General features: G+C 33.0%; 1 pseudogene; it reads left to right on the top strand.

The window, feature by feature from the left end:
* The first annotated feature begins 8,416 nt into the window (after window positions 1–8,416).
* Window positions 8,417–11,475, top strand: LOC142625305 (ABC transporter G family member STR2-like; annotated as a pseudogene).
* The last annotated feature ends 8,534 nt before the right edge of the window (window positions 11,476–20,009 follow it).

Below are 20,009 nucleotides of genomic sequence, written 5' to 3'. Positions count from 1 at the left end.
TAAAGAGATCGGTCGGTTGACCTTGGACGATGCACGCATTGCGGGCAACACAAGTGAACCGACTGTAGGGCGTGGTCGGCAAGCATGTGGACGTCAAGGGCATGGAGGCCGTCAATCTAGTCAGCATCATACATCTAGTCGGCGTCTCATAACTGGTGGGCGTCACACATCTGGTGGGCGTCACACACCCATGCATGACCACACCATGGAAGAGGTAAGTCAGACAGAAGATGAGATGTGTTTGGACATTGGTTATGACATGGGCTCCATGGCACATGATGATGTAGGTCCATCCTATACGTTTGCCCATGGGGAGACATGTCGGTCCCCATCCATGGTTCGCGATGATACCTGCCCACCCACATCCTTTACTACATCTCCGTTGCCCACCACCCATACGTCTCCCCCATCGACTACCGGCACTGCCCCCGTAAATGTACGTGGTAGAGATGAGATGAGATTCATGCCCACCCCTGGGCGACCCACCCTTGGTGCCATCCAGACAGAGATACCCCCCCCCCCACACTAGAGGCTTTACACATTGAGGATCAGTCGCGACGCAACGGACACGGACACATCCTCCTGATTGTGGGATTGGACATGGTACTATACTTCGATTTAATATTGATTACATATACATCTCTTTATATTTAAATGATTTGCATATTAGTATTTGCTTGTGTTCTTTTCAGGCAAGGTGAGACCAGTCAAGGAACCAATGAGGAGAAGAAAACGGGGATGATTTCCGAGGGTCAATTGGCATGGGTGGAACCAAAAAGGTGAGACTAGTCAAAGGTTTTAGAATCCAACCCTGAATATTGTTCTTTATGATCTGCTTGAATCCTCTATTTCATAATCTGTGAGCCATATTGTTTGTCTCATATCTCAATGGTGGAATATGGTATCTTTGACTCAACCAATCCTAAAATTCCAATGATTTCTCTAGTAATAAAAGTTTGGTGTTTCATCATAACTATCTAGACACCAGAATATAGTTGATTGTATTTACATAATGCATTGAAAATAGGCTTTTTAAGTTTTGTTGAAATGATTCTTTTGTGTTCCTGACCTTGAGGTGCTTTTTGTTTGAATTTCATCTCCAAGCTTAATTCTTTTGGAAATTTTGAATTTTTTTCCCCTTTCTCAATTAGTATTTAATGGCAGCTTGATTTGCGAAGTGGAGCAAAGAGGTCACTTTCTGATCCTCCTAAACAAATTCTTGCTCTAAAATCTTTTGATATTAGTTCCACTAGGCCTCATTTGCTCCTTGTTGGTACTGGAGTGTACTTCATTTTGCTGGTGAATAATGATTTCATAAGTTAAAATTTATCCTCACATTCCTGATCAATCTCTGATTTTCATATGTTTGCAGTGATGCATTTACACGTTTATATGATAGAAGGATGCTGCCGCCACTGACCTCTTGTAGGAAAAGGATGTCACCACCTCCTTGTGTTAACTATTTCTACCCAATTCATCTCTCTGACCGTGTGAGTTTTAGAAGTTCTTGCTGACTATTATTGCACTCTATTATGACTACTACCACTAGTATTTACTTTACTTATTATATTATTTTTGCTACTAGTGATTACAAGGATGCTGCCACCTACTTGCTCAAACTATTTTTGCGTTTGTTGGCACCATCGCTCATAGGAATAGTAATTTAGGGTGCTTCAAGAATTTTCATTTCTTATGATAGAAAAACCTTTAGTGTTTTTTTTTTTAGCATTCTCAATTCTGTTGGTCTCATTCTTCGGCACTCTCTTTCTTTCTTTCTTTTTTTCTTTTTTTTTTTTCTTTTTTTGGGACTTCTCTTCCTCTACTTATTCTTTATCTTCATAGCGTTTTGATGAAATATTTTGATGTTCATTACCATTTGTGAATTAGGGTTGTATGATTTTGGGTTTTGACATTAATTAGTCTTTAATCTTTATAAACCCTAATAGAAGCCTCTTTTAGTCAATTTTGATCCTAACTGCATCTTCTCTTGACCTTTACTTATGTTGCTGCTTATGTTACATCTTTTGACTGTGTTTCATATGTTAGCTACCATAGGACAACATATTCATTCGAACTGGTTTGGAGGAATCTCCTCTAACCCATTATGTGGCTATTCAGATGACCAGGGACTGCTGGACATGGGGATCACACACATGGAATTAATCTGCTGCAAAGAACTAGCACATGTTAGAAATGGAAACTGTACAAAATACCATGTTCACATGTCATTACAGTTTGTATTAGGTATCGACATGATGCAGAGCAGTACATTGACCCATGCTACAACATGTACGCACTGCTTAGGAGCTATGCTCCTATTTTCCCTGCGTTGAAAGATAGATTATCATGGTCAAATCCTAAAGAAACTCAAAGGTTGTCCCTAACCCCCAATTGTTCAGAGAGAAAGGTCGCCCTGTCTCAACACGAATCAGGAATGAGATGGACGGGGTGGGAAGTGGCCGAGAACCACACCATGGAAGGAGGGGGGGGAGGAAGGTGCAATGCGGGTTGTGTGACCAAGAGGGGCATAACCGAAGAACATGCCCTAAGCGGAACGAGGTACCGACGAGTGGTGGTCTCGCGGACTAGGTACGCTAAGTTTGAATTGTGGCATCCTTCTAAATGCAACTTGAAACAAAATACATGATATATGTTATTAGATCAAAATGCATGCTATATGAATACATGTGCATGGATTTACACATTTTAGATTATCCGTCTTTTTAACTAGTATTTTTGGACTGCTAATCCAATAGTAGTTTAGCAGTGAGTGTTCTTTTCTCCAATTTAAGATTGGATTGTTTTATGTTCTGTGTGTGGATAAGGTGAACTTTTATAAATATAAAAGCCTATGCTAGACTTTTGTTCGTTTGTCTGCTTCTACTATAATGTTTCGGTATTACCACGTCAGCACCTTATTTGGTAGGTTAAAGGTTTGGATCACCTGAGATTGAAATTAGTATGCTTATGTATTATTTTTACCCATTATATGAATGATTTTTTTTAACTTTAGACCGGTAGATCCTTTTATGGTATTGGAGGATCGGAAGATTGAGAAGTAAAAAAAAAAAAATCAAATCTGAAATTCTAAGGATACATTTACATTTCTTTTACTACGTTTTTCAAATTTTTCTTGTTTTCACTATCAGTTATGTTAATGGGCAATAATAATTACCAACTGATACCAGATTCACTAGGTGTATGTTAGGTGTATTTTAATTTTTACTTTCTAAAAGTTGTTTCATTATTGTTTAACTACAAAGAACCATAAATAATCCTATTCAATTTTATCTGTTAGGTTTTTTTTTTAAAGGTAAAGGAACTGCTAGTTATGGGGCTACTTGTGGCTTGGTGCTAATTGAAACCCTGATTCAGCCATGTTGTGGTCTACTTAATTTTCTTGGCCATGAACATATATGCAGTATGATAAATTAAGTCCTTTATGAACAAAAACAGCTCTAGTACATATTAATTTTCTTGATCATTGTTGGAATAATTATTTTCCTTGCTTGTGGTAGGTTGTGTTCATAGTTCATACTCTTAATTTCTGAATTTGATCCCTATCAATTTGAATTGATTCTATGAAATAGTGTCTTCCCAAGTCTCCTTTAAGGTAGAAGTTCTCATTATATTTCTCATTTCTTTTATTAGTGTAAGCTTTGTTGAGTTACTTTGGAAATTATTATATTCTTTTTTTAATATAGAGAGCTACCCACCTGTGGTAGATAGGGGTGCCCTTTATCCCAAGGGCTAGGGGCAAGCTATGAAGGAATCCCATATTGACATGGCAGCCAGAACCACACAAAGGACCTAAGCCATGACCACAAGACAGAATAATAGACCACCTCCCCCACCTAGGATTCCATTTTAGGTTCGATTACTTTAATGCCCCACTTGGTCATAAGCTCCACTTGAAATTATTATATTCAAATAATGGGTATAAGATCTAGTTGAGTGTGCATGAGTTCATGGTTGATTGAGTTATTATGGAAATTACTACACTTATATTTCAAGCTGTCATTTTGTTAGATCATTATGGAAAGCATGCCAATATGTATGTGATAACCAGACGATTTGCTGCCGAGTTTGATTTTGTGAGCTATTATGCCTGTGATGCTTGAGAGGCTGCGTTGAGACTTGAGTGGCTTAAGCTTATTGCTACTATTACTTGAATGTAATTGACTAAGTGGCTATTGTGTACTTGATTGTGTTAGGGTATTAGTTATTGTAATTGTCAAACATTGCTAGCATCAAGTACCAGTTGAGTACTAATTAGCCCAGTAGGTTGTATTAAGCATGTGATTGAGTAATTAAGCACTGTAACAAATTTTTGTAACTAATGAAATTACATGTTAGGTTCAATATGTTAGCTTCGAGTGAAATAATGTCAATAATTATATATGCAAATCATTAATATATTTTAAATTCAATGATGGAAATCCATTGCAATAAAAAAAATGCATATTGTTAACTTCTTAGATTATTGAAACATATAGATTGTTTCACGTAATTATTGCCAAATTATTGTTCAAATTAAATACATTTTTACAAGTTGGCATAACCTTCAATGTTTATAAACTTTTTATCTGGGTCAAGAGAACAATGGACGTCATTTGTTGGAGGAATAATACTTAAAAATGAATATTTTTATTTTTTATGCATTGGACATAAATGAGTTAGTAAAATATCTTAGAAATTTTCAATTTTATGGTTTTTATTAATTAAATAACATTTTGAAATCTTTTGCAAATTCCATGAATCACCATTACAACCAAAATATAAACCCACACCTTGTAAATTTATTTGTACAATACAATTTATTTACTAATTGAAACAAAATATACTTGCATTTTCAAAAAAATAGAAGATCTTACCTTAATCAACTTAATCTTTCTCTTTGCAATTTTACAGCAATGAAGGACTTTTCATTCAGATGAGGACTATTCTCAAAGTTGTGGACAACTCAGGGGCAAAAAATGAAGAAGGCTTGAAGGGCCTCCCATACAGATTGATACTCAAGCTTCACAGACTCGAGTACCAATCTGCATGATTTTGTTTTCCACTCAAGAATGGGTTCATTCATACAGATTGATACTCGAGTTTAATGGACTCGAGTACTGCTAACACAGTACTCGAGTTTTATGGACTCGAGTATCAATCGGCATGATTTGCACTTTTAGTCATATAGATTAATACTCGAGTTTAATGGACCCAGGTACCAATTTAGCACGGTATTCAAGTCCAAGAAACTTGAGTACCAAGTGGATTTTTTTAATGCCCAAATGCCATGTCAGACGGTGCCACGGTGGCAAAACTAGGGGGTACTCGAGTTTACTGTGCTCGAGTACCAAAAAAGTGGTACATCACTAATTACTTCCGAAACAGTGTTTTTTTGCTACAAATTTCAGAAAAATATGGTATTTGGCCATTTTTGCCAGTGGTTTATTATTTGTTTGCTTCAATAGTAGTTTTGATAAATCAATTATGTTTCATTGGCGGAATAATTATTGGTTTATATTGTAATAGTAATGTGATCCATGTTTGTATAAAGTGTAAAATATTGTATATATTTGCATAAAAATATATAATATTGTACACATTTTTTTAGTTTATAATGTAAAGCTTATATAAATAGTACAATGTAAACTAATAACTTTCTTTTTGATAGTTAGTAATTCAACTATGATATTGTTATATGCTTTGTTTATTATGTTTGCCTAGGATTTCATATTTTTTATTTCTCATATAAAAGTTATGCTATAAAATATACATTTGAAGGATAAAACTCTATATTATTTGGACTATTTTAGTCAATTTCTCAATTTTTACTAATTTAATATATTTATTTATATTTTAAATAATTATAAAATTAATTATGACATCATCATAATTCTACTTCGGTTAGATTTCTATCCAACCATAAAAACCTTTTTTTTTTTTTGAGAAACAAACACACAGACAAGGTAGAGGCTCTTTTTATTGTTCATTAAACGGTCTGGGTTTCTAAACCATATTTCTACATGGAATTGAGCATAACAAATAGCAAAATTGGAAAAAACAAATTAATCAAAATATCATTATTAGAATACAATAATAAGAGAGAGTCCAAGGCTTAAAAAAAAAAAAGTCCAACGGTATAACAAAATTGTTTTAAGTAGTAGTGGGCAATCTTATCCAAAAAATAAAAAGTGTTGTAACGAGGGTAAGCGTGATATATTTTAGTTTTTTTTTTTTTTTAAATACTTATGATGGGCTAACACATAGTCTTTTTATTATAAATATATTAGGAAATTTTGTTGTAGACTTATTATTTAAGAAGCTTCTTCTTTTAAAAAAAAAAAAAAAAAAACTAACATAGGGGCATAGATCAAGAGCCTCTATTTAGTGCTTTTAGGGTCTGTTTGGCATGTGAGTTTTAACACAATGACTCACATTTTAAACAACATTACACACTTTTTCACTCACACATATATTAAAAACACCCAAACGAAAATCCCACCCAATTGAGAAGAATGCAAAGCTTGGTGCCAAGACAACGAAACCACCGGTCTTTTAGCACCCATGCTTAAGTCCAACGGCAGGTGCTAAAGGAACTAAAATCTATAGACTGGTTCGAGTTAGATATGGGTTGAAGACTGCCTCTAAGTCTAAGGGCTCTAGAGGGCAACTCAACTACCACCAATGGAAGAGATGCAACCAATTTTTGTTGTTGCGATACTTGTGGCAGAGATGGCATAGAGCATCACTATAGGTAACGAGAAACCCATGAGTGGCGTAAAAGCCATATAAAAGGGTTGGAAAAATCTTCAATAAGCAAGAAGTTTGGAATGTAGCTCGAGATAGTCATAATTCAATTGATTTGAAAAGTGGAATATGATCCTTTCAAATTTAAATGCTGAGAGTCAATTTCATGATTAATAATAAATAAGATTTTATTTTTTTATATATAATAATATACAAAATATCACATTATTTAAAATTCTAAATTATATGAGACTAGAGACATCTTTAGCAATCCCTTTCCTCCAAAACTCAAAATCCTTTGTAACACTATGTTAAGTATTGAATGTTCAAACTTTGTTTGACAACAAATATAAAATGTTCAAGCTCTATTTAAGTTCGAACTAAGCCTACAAATTGTTTGAGTTTGACCTTGTTAGATAGTCTTGAAGTTTGAGCTCTCAAACCCAAGCTCAATATTAAGCTTTTGAATCCCATACAAGTATATTATCAAACTCATATTAAGCATATTGTTACGCCCATTTGGCTTAGACATAAGACCCCAACTCCTAATTAAAAAAAAACTTTTTAGGATATGAGTTTATTTTTGAAGCTCATATCAAGCTTATTACTAAGCCCATAAACTAGTCTAAGCTCAACTTGTAATTTATCAAACTTTATTTATTGTTCACAAGCTTATTCTATGAGAATTTTTTTTTTTGCTTGGGCTCGGTTCGTTTATTAAACAAGCCTAAACTTAAGACTCAAGTATAACTCGTTTATAAATAAAGAAACATGAATGAACCTTTTTATTGAGTCAAACTTAAGCTGTTTTTGAATAACTTGTTTAATTATAAACCTATTTGTAACGGAAAATTATAGAAAACTTCACAAGTAAAATTAATACACACTCCTATTTTCGCATAAATAGTGGACCTTATTATGATTTTTTGTTTATTTTTTAAAATTTTAGGACTAAATTCTTACCATGAATTTAATTAAATAGAATCACTATCATGTGAGTGTAGAGAATATACATTTATTATACTCCTCATGAGATATTATATTTGTGAAATGTTCTATAATTATTAATTACTCGCAAGGTTGTAACAGATTAGCTTAGTATTTGACAGCCTAAAACTGGCAAGTACATGATCACTTACAGTATTGCTAATGAAATTAATCCGAATGATGCTTCCTTTATTTGCACTTGGAAAGCCACGCTGAGAAGGACATAATTGTTACCTCATACAATTTGCAAATGTAAATGATTGGATCACCGATGACAACACAAACTGTTTACTTCAGCTACATAATGACACCAAAAATCTGCAAGAAAGTACAAACAAAATTTGGCTAGCATACATGTCCAAAAAAAGTCAAGGCCAGCAGGCAGCTCCAGGATAAAAGCCTAAAATGCACACAATAATGTCAAAACCAGCCGATGATGGAAACAAGAAGGCATTTTCTTCTTTTCGATTGAAACGAGTCCATACGGATTCTTCTATGAAGAGAGCCTCATGTAACTTTGGGACTACCTCCTTACACCTTTTCACTGGCTGTAACAATTATTTTTTTGTTTTTCCACATTGTTTCCTCCTTTTTAATTCTCCTTCAGTCCTAGCCCCCAACTTACTGGGAGACCCCAAAGGAAAAAAAGAAAACAAAACAAAAGAAAAAAACTAACACTCTACCAATGTCTCATACCAATAGTGATCGTCGTGACACAGTGATCGACATAGGGAAGCCGGTTAATTTCACTGGTGGACTCGAGTTTTCAAGTCTTACCTAGACGGTGACAAAGAAAAAGAAGGATGTTGAAGGGAAATGGTTCAAAGAAGAAGTAGATTTGTTGAACAGGATTACGTGCTATGCACCAAAAGGGTGCATCACTGCAGTGATGGGTCCAAGTGGTGCAGGCAAATCTACACTACTGGATGGTTTGGCTGGGAGAATAGCTAGTGGGAGTCTCAAGGGCAGGGTGTCCTTAGATGGGAAGGAAATGAGTCCGACCTTGATTAAAAGGACTTCAGCATATATAATGCTGGATGATAGGCTATTTCCAATGCTTACTGTGTATGAGACTTTGATGTTTGCTGCTGATTTTCGGCTGGGGCCTATTTCAAGGGCTGAAAAGCAAGATCGTGTGGACAAGCTGATCGAGCAGCTTGGGTTGTCTGTAAGTGATTTGAATTCCCACTTATAGTTATAGGTTCAACATATTAGTACTTAAAACTTTATGATATGCATGTAAGTTCCCAATTCTCGCATTAAGACCTTTATTTCTCTAGGATTCACTTCCACCAACACTAATCATTCCAATTTGCACTGGTTGGAGCTGGAAACATTATATCTAAAAACCAAACGAATTGAATTAGATCAATGTGTTATGCATGTGGTGTTTACCAAGTTAAATTAGACTACATAATTGATTACAAAGAGTTAGAATTATAACTCTTTTGGCATAGCACAGATGTGGTTGTGACTAAAAACTTAATGGGAAGCCATTCTTTCTTGAAATTGCTAACACTTTCCCTCTCTTTAATAAGTTTTTGTTCATGCTAGGTTTCAAAATAATCGGTTGAATAGCCATTTAAGTTATGGTTATTCAAAGGAGATAAAAGTTGACAACATGCTAGCTAGTGAAGAAGTTTCTTTTGATATTTATCTCTAATCTGTGACTGAATTTTTCGACTGTCTATTTTGTAGTCAACTCGGAACACTTATATAGGTGACCAGGGGATCAGAGGAGTGTCTAGTGGAGAGCGTCGCAGAGTGACAATAGGGGTGGACATCATCCATGGGCCATCATTACTCTTCCTGGATGAACCTACTTCAGGTCTGGACTCCACCAGTGCTCAAGCGTGATTGAAAAGGTGCACCACATTGCGCGCTCTAGAAGCACTGTAATCCTCACAATCCACCAGCCCTCATCAAGAATCCAGTTGCTCCTTGACCATCTCATAATCTTGGCTCGTGGCCAGCTCATGTTTCAAGGATCACCCAAAGATGTCACTCACCATGTGTCACGGATGGGGCGCAGAGTTCCCAAGGGTAAGAATTCAATTGAGCACCTAATTGATGTCATACAAGAGTATGATCAGTCTGAACATGGAGTTGAAGCAGTAACTGAATTTGCAAGTACTGGATTGAAGCCCCCGCCATTGGCAGGGATGGATATGTCTGTTTCATCGACTCTACCACCAACGCCTACTCCACCACGTCCTAGCCGTCAAGCAGAAGGTCAACAGAGTGCTGATCATCACAAGGGACAGGGAAAGCGCCTACAGTTACAAAATAATTCTCTTGTATTTGATTCTTTTGATCACAGTGTAAGAAGCCCATATAACAATACTTCAAGGTCATGGAGTGCTAGTGATCGTGGAGTAACGCAAGCACTGAGGTTTACACCTTCGCAGGCTAATAAAAAGGGTCCATATTCAATGAGGTAATTAAAACACAATTTGTAGTTGCATAACACATAGTTAAGCACAAAGTAATGCTTGTCACAAATCACCTTTCATTGACGGGTCACTTTGTAAATCCTTGTAATAAAATTAAAAATAACATTTTAACATTTTCTTGTAGCACATAATTAAGTTTTGCTCTCTTTGAGTTACATGTGCTAGCTCTCTTATCTTTGTGTACATGGTGTTAAGCAGTTGATCCCCTGGCCACTACGCATACTCGAGTGAAATCCTTCCCAGCACTCCAACACCTCACAGCAGTGACTACACTGTCAATGAAGATGACCATCGCACCCCAGGCGGCACTGATGTTGCTATGAACTCCACAGCAAACAATAACCATCTCGGCCCAAAGTTTGCTAATTCATTCTTATCAGAGATCATGAAACTCATGCGCCGCAACTTCAAGAACATACGTCGTACACCTGAGCTTTTCCTCGCAAGACTAATGGTCCTCACCCTAATGGGTTTCATGATGGCTACCATGTTTATGAAACCCCCAAAATCCTTGCAAGGCATCACAGACCTCACCAGCTTCTTCATCTTCACTGTCTGCCCCTTCTTCTTTTCTTCCAATGATGCTGTCCCAGCCTTCATTCAAGAGCGTTTCATCTTCATCCAAGAGACTTCTCACAATGCCTACAGAGCCTCATCTTACACCATTGCTGGTGTTGTTACTTACCTTCCTTTCCTTGCCATTCAGGCTGGAGTCTATGCTGGCATTGTGTATTTTGCATTGAAGCTCAAAGGACCTTTCATATATTTCTTGATTGTTCTCTATGTTTCCCTTCTCACAACAAACTCCTTTGTGGTGTTTGTGAGCTCAGTGGTGCCAAACTATATCTTGGGTTATGCAGCAGTCATTGCTTTCACTGCCCTCTTCTTCTTGTTCTGTGGCTACTTCTTGAGTGGTCATGACATTCCCTCCTATTGGCAGGGGATGAACAAGATTTCCACAATGACATATCCTTATGAAGGGCTTTTGATAAACGAGTTTCAGAGAACGGATATTTATGCAAAAGACCCACTGGGGAATAACGTCTCTAGTATTGACGTATTAGATAGCCTTAAAATTCACGGCAGCGGAGGAAAGAAGTGGGAAAAGGTGTTCATAATGTTGGGTTGGGCTGCAATTTATAGGATTTTGTTTTACATAATCCTTCGCTTTGGGTCAAAGAACCAGAGGAAGTAGAAAGAAAACCGATCGAGGAGGAGAACAAAGGAGTGTGTAACCTAGACAATGCTTTGCAAAATTAATATTGTTGTATTTTTTTTCTTCCCCAAATTAAACTGTTTGATTGCTTCTTTTAAATTATATATAGTTGTTCATGTTTGTAAATTGCGTGAAATTTGTGTTGAATATAGCACTAGTGCCAATAGACTAGTGCTAACTTTGACATTCGATAAATTTGTTGTAATCAACTGAAATAGTTTCATTCTTGGTTTTTGTTGTCAAAGGTCATCAAGAGCAATAAAATTTGTTCGAATAATTTTCACTTTTCTTTTTTTGTTATTATTATTTTATATACCTGAATTGATCTATAGATGAAATGGTGTTGAGTTTTGTAGAACTCTCTCTCTCTCTCTCTCTGGAAGAAAAGAGTAAATAGAAGAGTATTTCTTATTGAATGAGAAAGATGATCTAAAGAATACAAGGAGCTCTGCTTTTATATGTACAAGCTGAGCATAAAATAAGATGAAAAATCAAAAACAGAAAGACTAACTACTACACGTATCTAACTAATTGATCCGTGGATTAAGGAGTTTGTTATAGAGATTAGAATTAGTTGAAGCCTCCCTTACACATGTCTGCATCTAATCTGATTGGCCTTTATCAACTAATCTTTGTGTCATGTGAGAACCACGTGCTTTGACATTTATCTTCTTAACTACCTTTAAGTGATTTCTTCTTTATACAGAAAGATCCCGTTTTCTTTAGCTTCTTAACAAGTTTGAAAGCGAAAAGATCTGAAAATGGAATTTTCAGTTTTAGAATGATATACTTAATTAGCAAACATGTGAGGCCTACTTTTTCATGCCTTGTAGACTTAAAATTTCTTGACTCAAAATGCCTAAGCTAATGGTTTGAAGAGAAAGAATGAAACCGTTGAATATTGTTTTATAACCAATCAGCTTTGCTAGTCCAATGCTCCTAGATAGGTAACCTACTCACGTCCCTCGATCACTCATGAGGAGATTTGAGTACTAAAGCAAAGATGAACAAAACTTACATGTTGAATTAATGCATTTCGGTCCGACAAGATTGGGTAACTTTACCATTTGTTTGACACTTTACACCCCATGCATTGAACTACTAAATTTGGACCAACCTAGCCAGTCTAACTGATACTTAGACTAGCATAATCCAGTTTTTAATTAGACCATTTAAGTTTCTTCTAGATATACATCAATGTCAATTTCTTTAAGACATTCTCTCACCACCACACACTCTTGGTGTGATGGTCACTCTACAAGTATAAGTGATTGTAAAGTGTGTGGGGCAATGACCGGGGTTCAAGTTTCCAGGAGGGAGCTTCACACACATATACACTTAGATTAAGCTAAAGTAAAATTCTATCTTGTATTAAAAAAAAAAAAAAACATTCTCTCATTTTGTCTTGTGTTTGTGTGTGTTAAAATACTGAGTATTCTAAAAAAATAAAAGACCATTTAAGTATATAACTTGGTCAAATATTTAGATTTTTCTATATGTACTTCAAGGAAAATTATTAGGTACTCCCAGAGTACTATAAATGCGTAGTATCTCCTCTCACATGAATGGTGGGTCCTACCATGAATTTAATTAGTGGAACTCACCATTCATGTGAGAAGAAGGAGTACGCATTTATGGTACTCCGAGAGTACACAATAATTTCCTGTACTTCAAAATACTCATTTATCTAATTTTTAAATTTTTATTTTTATAAATGGTTTGACATTTTGGGTTTTTGCAATACGAAAAACACTATATTATGGAAAGAAATAAAAAAATTATAATATCTTTCATGATTTTTTTACAATTATTTCCATTAATGTTATCTCTTAATTTATATAAAAGAGTAACACTATAACCACAAACTATTTTATAACTTTTTTATAAATTGTTGATGTAATTAATTTTTACTGGTTTTCATTTGGGCCCACCAGTAACACAATTTTTTTATTTATCAATAAACACTTACCACATCAGTAGTTTGTAAAAAATGTTTTAAAATTGTTAGTAACTCTAGCATTTTCCTTTTCCATAAAATTATTATAATTTGTTTACAATTATTTCCATCCATGTTATCTCTTAATTTATATAAAACTATTATGAAGAACAGTATAAACTCTCAAAATGGTTTAAATAATTTTCATTTCGAAAATTTTGACTTTATTTCTTAATCTTTTTCTCTAAATGAATTATTTTCACATAAATTGTGTTGATATTCTTAATATATTTCTAATTTTTCTTTCATTACTGTATCTTCTGATTATATAGGAGTATATATTTTTAGAGAAGTGCTACGTCCACAACATTTTTACAACAAATCATAGGTGGTTAGTTGTTACTAGTTCAAATTTAAACCTAACACTAAGATTACTTTTTTACCTCAACAATAATAACCAGTAACAATCTGCAACTTATGATTTGTTGTAAAAATGTTGTGGACATATCATTTTTCATATTTTTAATAAGTTAAAATCAATATTCTTTTGTTACTTATCATTTATGTATTTGTTTAAATATTGGCTCTATATATATATTTGAGATATGATATGTCCACAATATTTTCACAACATTTTTACAACAAATCCTAAGTGGCAGGTTGTTACTAGTTGTTATTGTTGGGGCAAAAAAATAATCTTAGTGTTAGGTTCAAATTTGAACTAATAACAACTAACCACCTATGATTTGTTGTGAAAAATGTTGTAAAAATGTTGTGGATATAGCACCTCTCTATATATTTATATATTGTAACTTAAGAATTTTATCATTATAAATTTTTGTAAAAGAAAAGAAAATCATCAAGCTCATTGTATTTACTTTCTATAAAGAGTGTTCAAAAAATTAAGAGAAATGTTGACCAATGCCCTTAGAGGCTATTTTTAGAAGCATTTTATTAGAAGAATAATAAAATAATAAATGTTGTTGAGTGTTTTTAATACCCATAAAAGTGGTGTCAAAAATTTCATATTATGGTTTATTAACTATTACCTTAAAGGTGTCCATTAACATGACCTAAAAATTAATATTACATGAATGGTCCGTTTGGAAACTGCTTATTTTGCTGAAATTACAAACTTTTTGCTGAAAGTATGTAGAAAAAAAAAAGTTAAAAGTTGACTTTCGGAGCAATAGTACCCACTTTAGGAGCAAAAATAAGCTAAAAAGTAAAATAAGTTAACTTTTTCTCAAATTCTAAAAACAACCTAAGGGACCGTTTAGTACATGTGTTTAAACACATGTTTTCAATTTTTAAATAACATTACATACATTTTCATACATTTTTTCACCTACACGTATTTTCAAAAATATAAATAACGTTACTAGAATAGCGTTACTAAATGGCCCATAAGTATCCCAACAGTATTAACATCTTTTATAATTTTCCATGTTTCTACCTCTTTCCAACTCCACTCACGCTCCTCCACACCCCCCCCCCCCCCCCCTCCATCTGCCATTCAAAAAAGAAAGAAGAAAAAAAGAGGTATGTTGTTATAATCAATGATATTATATGTTCTTTTTTTAGAAGTAGAATACTATATATATATGTTATTTCTGTTAAAATAAAAAGAGTTATTATATTTTAATTTTTATTAAATAGTAAAACTTATCTTGTCAATATATTCTATTGGAATTAAATGTTTTCACACATTTTGGTTTTTAAATTAACAAAAGTCTTTGGTTATAGGATTGTAGATTTATGTCAAATTAGGTACGTCACTTGCGATAATGTTAAAACTTAAAACATTCTTGGATTTCAAAAATTAAACCATAACATCTCTCAGTTTTGGCATTCATTTTTATATATTATAAGCCGTATGTTACAAAACACAAACACGCATGTACACACGCCAACTATATATTACATAAAAAAATAATGATGCACCTGAGGCATTTGGTATAATAATTAAATAAAAATAAATTGATGAGATTAACAAATGGATTGTGTATTAAATAAATATTAATAAAGTTAAAAAGTTAATATAAAATTTGTATAGTAAACAATTTGTAAGAGAAATTGACGATCAAACAGGATATCTACTTGACACAATCACAATTTTTAGGATCCAATTAACTTTTATTAAGTAGTATATAATATTAGGTATTAAATAAATTATGAATAAGAAATGATAAAGGTATAGTCTTTTGTCGTTCAATAAAAAATATAGGGTTTGAGCTCTGTTTAAAAAAACCGATTAATGTCTTAACTTAATAATAAATGTAATTATCATGGAATGAATGATGACATAGGATTGAAATACTACTACATTCTAAAAAAAAAGTGGGGAAAAATGATAAAGTACACATGAGCTCTTGGAAATCAAGCCCATTGTCTTTATGATTTATAAATTATATAATTTTCCTTGAGGTAATCCATCCGCTTAGAAACAAGGAAAAAAAGATAAACTCTCATGGGCATAAGTGATGAATGAAGCATATATGGTGAAATAACCGAAGTTTGTAAGAGAAAGGATATGATCATTGATCATATGAATGGCCGCAACTTTCGACTGACATTCCCAGCTAGTATTTTAGCACCTATATTCCATCTTGTAAACAAAATATGATTTTCTTTTCTTTTTGTGATTTATTTATTCACATACAGAAAGGGGGGCATCTATAGCCCACAATTGTTGTTTCATTATTGAAAATTAAAAACCTTCATTTTATTTGGCTAAATAAAGCATCATGAAGATGAAAAATATGTTTTTCATTTAATTAAATTACATATAGTTTCCTCTATAAAAAAAATAAAAAATAAAAAATAAAAAAAAAACTTACATTTATTTTCCTATAAATAAAAAAACTTATATATTTCAGTTTTTGTGGCATGAACCTTCTTGAACGTTACGGGAGGCGAAAATGGGCAAATGCCCATTTCGCACAAAAAAATGGGCAAATGTCCTCTTTCCCAAACTAATTAGGAAAATACCTTTCTTTTGAAACTCGATTTTCTCAAAATCGAGTTTCAAAAAAAAAATTTCTGGACCCTATAGCGACGTTTTAAGGAGCTTATAGTGACGTTTTAAGGACATATAGAGGCGTTTTGTAACTCGACCTCCATGAAATCGAGTTACATGCAAGTTTTTCATTTTTTTTTACCTATAACTCGACTTCATGGAGCTCGAATTACAAAATGCCGCTATAGGTCCGTAAAAACGTCATTATAAGCTCCTTAAAACGTCACTATAGGGTTTAACTCGATTTTAAGAAATCGAGTTTCAAGAGAGAGGTATTTCTCTAATTAGTTTGAGAAATGAGACAACATGCTGCTTTTTTTTCGCAAAAATGGCAAAAGCCCATTTTGGCCCAATATGGGATTGACCAAGTAATACACCACATCCACATATAAACAATATGGGCAAAGCTTAGGTACAGTATTAAGTGTTGTTCCTTAGGTACTCTTTTTAAAATTCTGTCATGTGGATTTTTTCTCATGGGATAGAAGTGTATTTTTTAGTTAAATAATCACATGACTAAATTTTAAGAGGATAACCTAAGAAACAGCACCTAAGGTATTGTCCCTAAGTTTTGTCCAAGCAATATTATTTTGATAATAAGTTATAATCACCATTTCTCTTTTCTCTTAGCTGTTAAACACAGGCTTCCAATCAGTTGCCACTCTGTTAACTTATTATCAGGACTATAACTCATCCTAAATATCTTAGTAGTAAGTTGTAAGTACTGAGTAGACATTCTGTCTTTTACTTCAATAAATAAATAAATAAACAAATAAATAAATAGTTAATAGAAATGGGCAATCATTCAGTTTTTTTTTTTTGAAACAGGAACAAAAATTTCAGTTTTGATTGAATATGAGCCAACTCAAAATACAGGACTTTTATAGCAGGAGGATTTGAATCTTCCATCCAAAATACATCATCAGAAATATGTTTGGCACAACAGGCTAAAGAGTGAGTAACAAAGTTTGTTTCGCGTCGAACATATATATAGACAATTGAAATGTGCTTATTGGTCTAGCAATTGTAGTAATTAAAACTTTGAGCAACTCTCATTGTAGTTTCTTTTCTTTGTTGAATTCAAGTTTGATATAATTGGTCACTTAATAGCCCAATTTAAGACTCTTGTGGGTTATTTAGTTAGTCCAATTGGTAAAATATTTGGTAGAGATTTAGGGTTTTATTCATTGTTTACACTAAAAACCAATTGATATCTTGGTCCTATACTTAAAACTAATTGATGTTTTGATCTGATAATAAGAAAAAAAATCACTAGGAGCAGACATCCATAGATTGAAAATTATTTTGGATCTCTCTAAAAAAAAATATAATATCATATAGTTCCCACGAAAATATGGGTAAATTAAAAAATGAAAAGAGAGGGATTTATAAAGCATTGGAGCTATTAATATTATTGCAAGGATATTTTTTCTACTTTGAGAGAAAAGAAGAAAAAGAAGACCGCAAAGGTTGAGAAACTCGTGGACGTGATGAGTCCAAATCTTCTGTCCCACTTTTCCTGCTCCACTCTATACTCCACCAATAAAAACTTGCCACGTGTTCACCTAAGTAATTAAATACTATCATTATTGACTTATTAATGCTACCGTTATTAATTAATAATAGTATTTAATTACTTAGGTGAGCACGTGGCAAGTTTTTATTGGTGGAGTATAAAGTAGAGTAAGAAAAATGAGACAGAAGATTTGGACTCGGACGTGATACTATGATAGTCACTAAACATGAACAATGTGCCAAAACCGTGTCTGCTTAGGTGCATGGTTTGACAATTAGTGCAAGCTAATGCTGTCGGTTTAAATTCCATTGTTAAGATAAATAAATAAATAAAAGAGGAGAGAAAAACACCATGATTGAGAAATCACTAGTTTTGCTAGCTCGTGAAATGTAATGGTAGATGAACAGGTGTGACAAAAAAATATGTTCAATCTCTACGCGTGCAATTGAGAATTTTTTTCTTTTTTTGGTTTGAGATACAGTAAAATTTCAATTTACACTCTATAATAATAAATTTTATCATTAAGTTAGATATCAATTGATTTATAATGTAAGCATACTTTAAATCTCAAATATTTTATTTAAAAAATAATTTTTTTTACCAATTGAGCTGATTATAACTTACTTAAATCAAGTTTTATTTTTTATTCTTTGTTATGCCAAACCCATTTCCATGTGCTTGAGAACCAAGGTACATATTTGGCAACCATTTTATGATTTATCTCTTTTCTCTCTCTCTCTCTCTCTCTCTCTCTCTCTCTCTCTCTCTCTCTCTCTCTCTCTTTGGTTGTTGTTGTTTTTAGAATACTATAGGCTATAGCAAACCATTTCCATGTGCTTGAGAACCAAGGTATTTGGCAACCATTTTATGATTTATCTTTTTTCTCTCTCTCTTTTTTTTTTTTTTTTTTTTTTGGTTGTTGTTTTTAGAATACTATAGGCTATAGCATAGATATAGTGGACAAAAGTTTTGAATAACCACAATATTGTAATATGACCATAGTTTTATAATACCATTGACATATTACGCTTTGTATTTCTGTAAAGAAAATTATTAACGTTGTACCCCAAACCAATAAAAACAAAGCTGCTTCAAAATTAAAATTTTCACATGAATTTTTAAGTAAATGTCATATTTTTATATTAAATGGCTTATTTTGTTGATATAAAATATCTCATCAATTGTATATCGTGGGTTTAAATATGGTTTATATCTAATTAACTTGATGCATGCTAGGTATTGGAATGCTAAAAGTTACAAATAAAAATCATCTATCTCATTCTAAGTGTTACATTTTCTACTAGACAATTGCAACTTGCCATAAATTCCTTAACTTTTCCTTATAACAAAGCCATTTTTTTTAAAATTAGACAAATGGCATACTGTAATTAGTAAAGTATAAAATAGAACACTAAGAATGAAATATAAGATTTTTATTCCTAAAATTGTTATAAATTTTATTCTAAAAAGTATTATTGGTATCACATCAACAATATTATTAAAAAAATCTTAATTAATTCTTTGTTTGTTTTGGGTTTAAAAATCAACACATTATTTTGTAAGGCTAATTTAAAAAAATTTGTAATATCCTTATTATTACTCTTCTATTAATTGTTCCAAAAATTTTACTAATCACATTTTAGCTAGCATTCACAAGGTTATGTGCACACCCGCGAGGGTGAATAGGGTTCTAGACTCTAGACTTCTAGCCTCAAGAAGGGCATGTTTATCTTACAAGAGGTCTCATAATAAAACATCTTTTTTACAATATGTGTGAGCTCAAATGCAATTAAAAGATGGCTCATGAGACTGTTTCATGAAATATTCTCTTATATATATATATATATGGATTAGGTTAGTAATCTTATACATTATGCCAAAAAAAAATTTAAATAGCAGGAAAAGAAAATACTATATATTATATATAGAACTCATTTTGTAAATATCCTAAAGATTTCCTTTTTTTCTGGAATAAATATCAGAGAGAACTAGTAGTAAGAGTTGCGTACTGATTGCAGGAAAGCGAGTATTTCCCTTTTTACTGTACATACATGATTAGTACTAAACCGTACAGTATATATGCGTTTAACTAGAGAAGTCACTAACTATTTTCCTCAACAAAAAAAAAAAATAAAAAT

This window comes from Castanea sativa, chromosome 2 (genome assembly GCF_040712315.1).
Source record: "Castanea sativa cultivar Marrone di Chiusa Pesio chromosome 2, ASM4071231v1".
Lineage (NCBI taxonomy): Eukaryota > Viridiplantae > Streptophyta > Magnoliopsida > Fagales > Fagaceae > Castanea > Castanea sativa.
The sequence above is the reverse complement of the archived record's forward strand: the minus strand, read 5'-3'. Positions and strand labels throughout refer to the sequence as shown.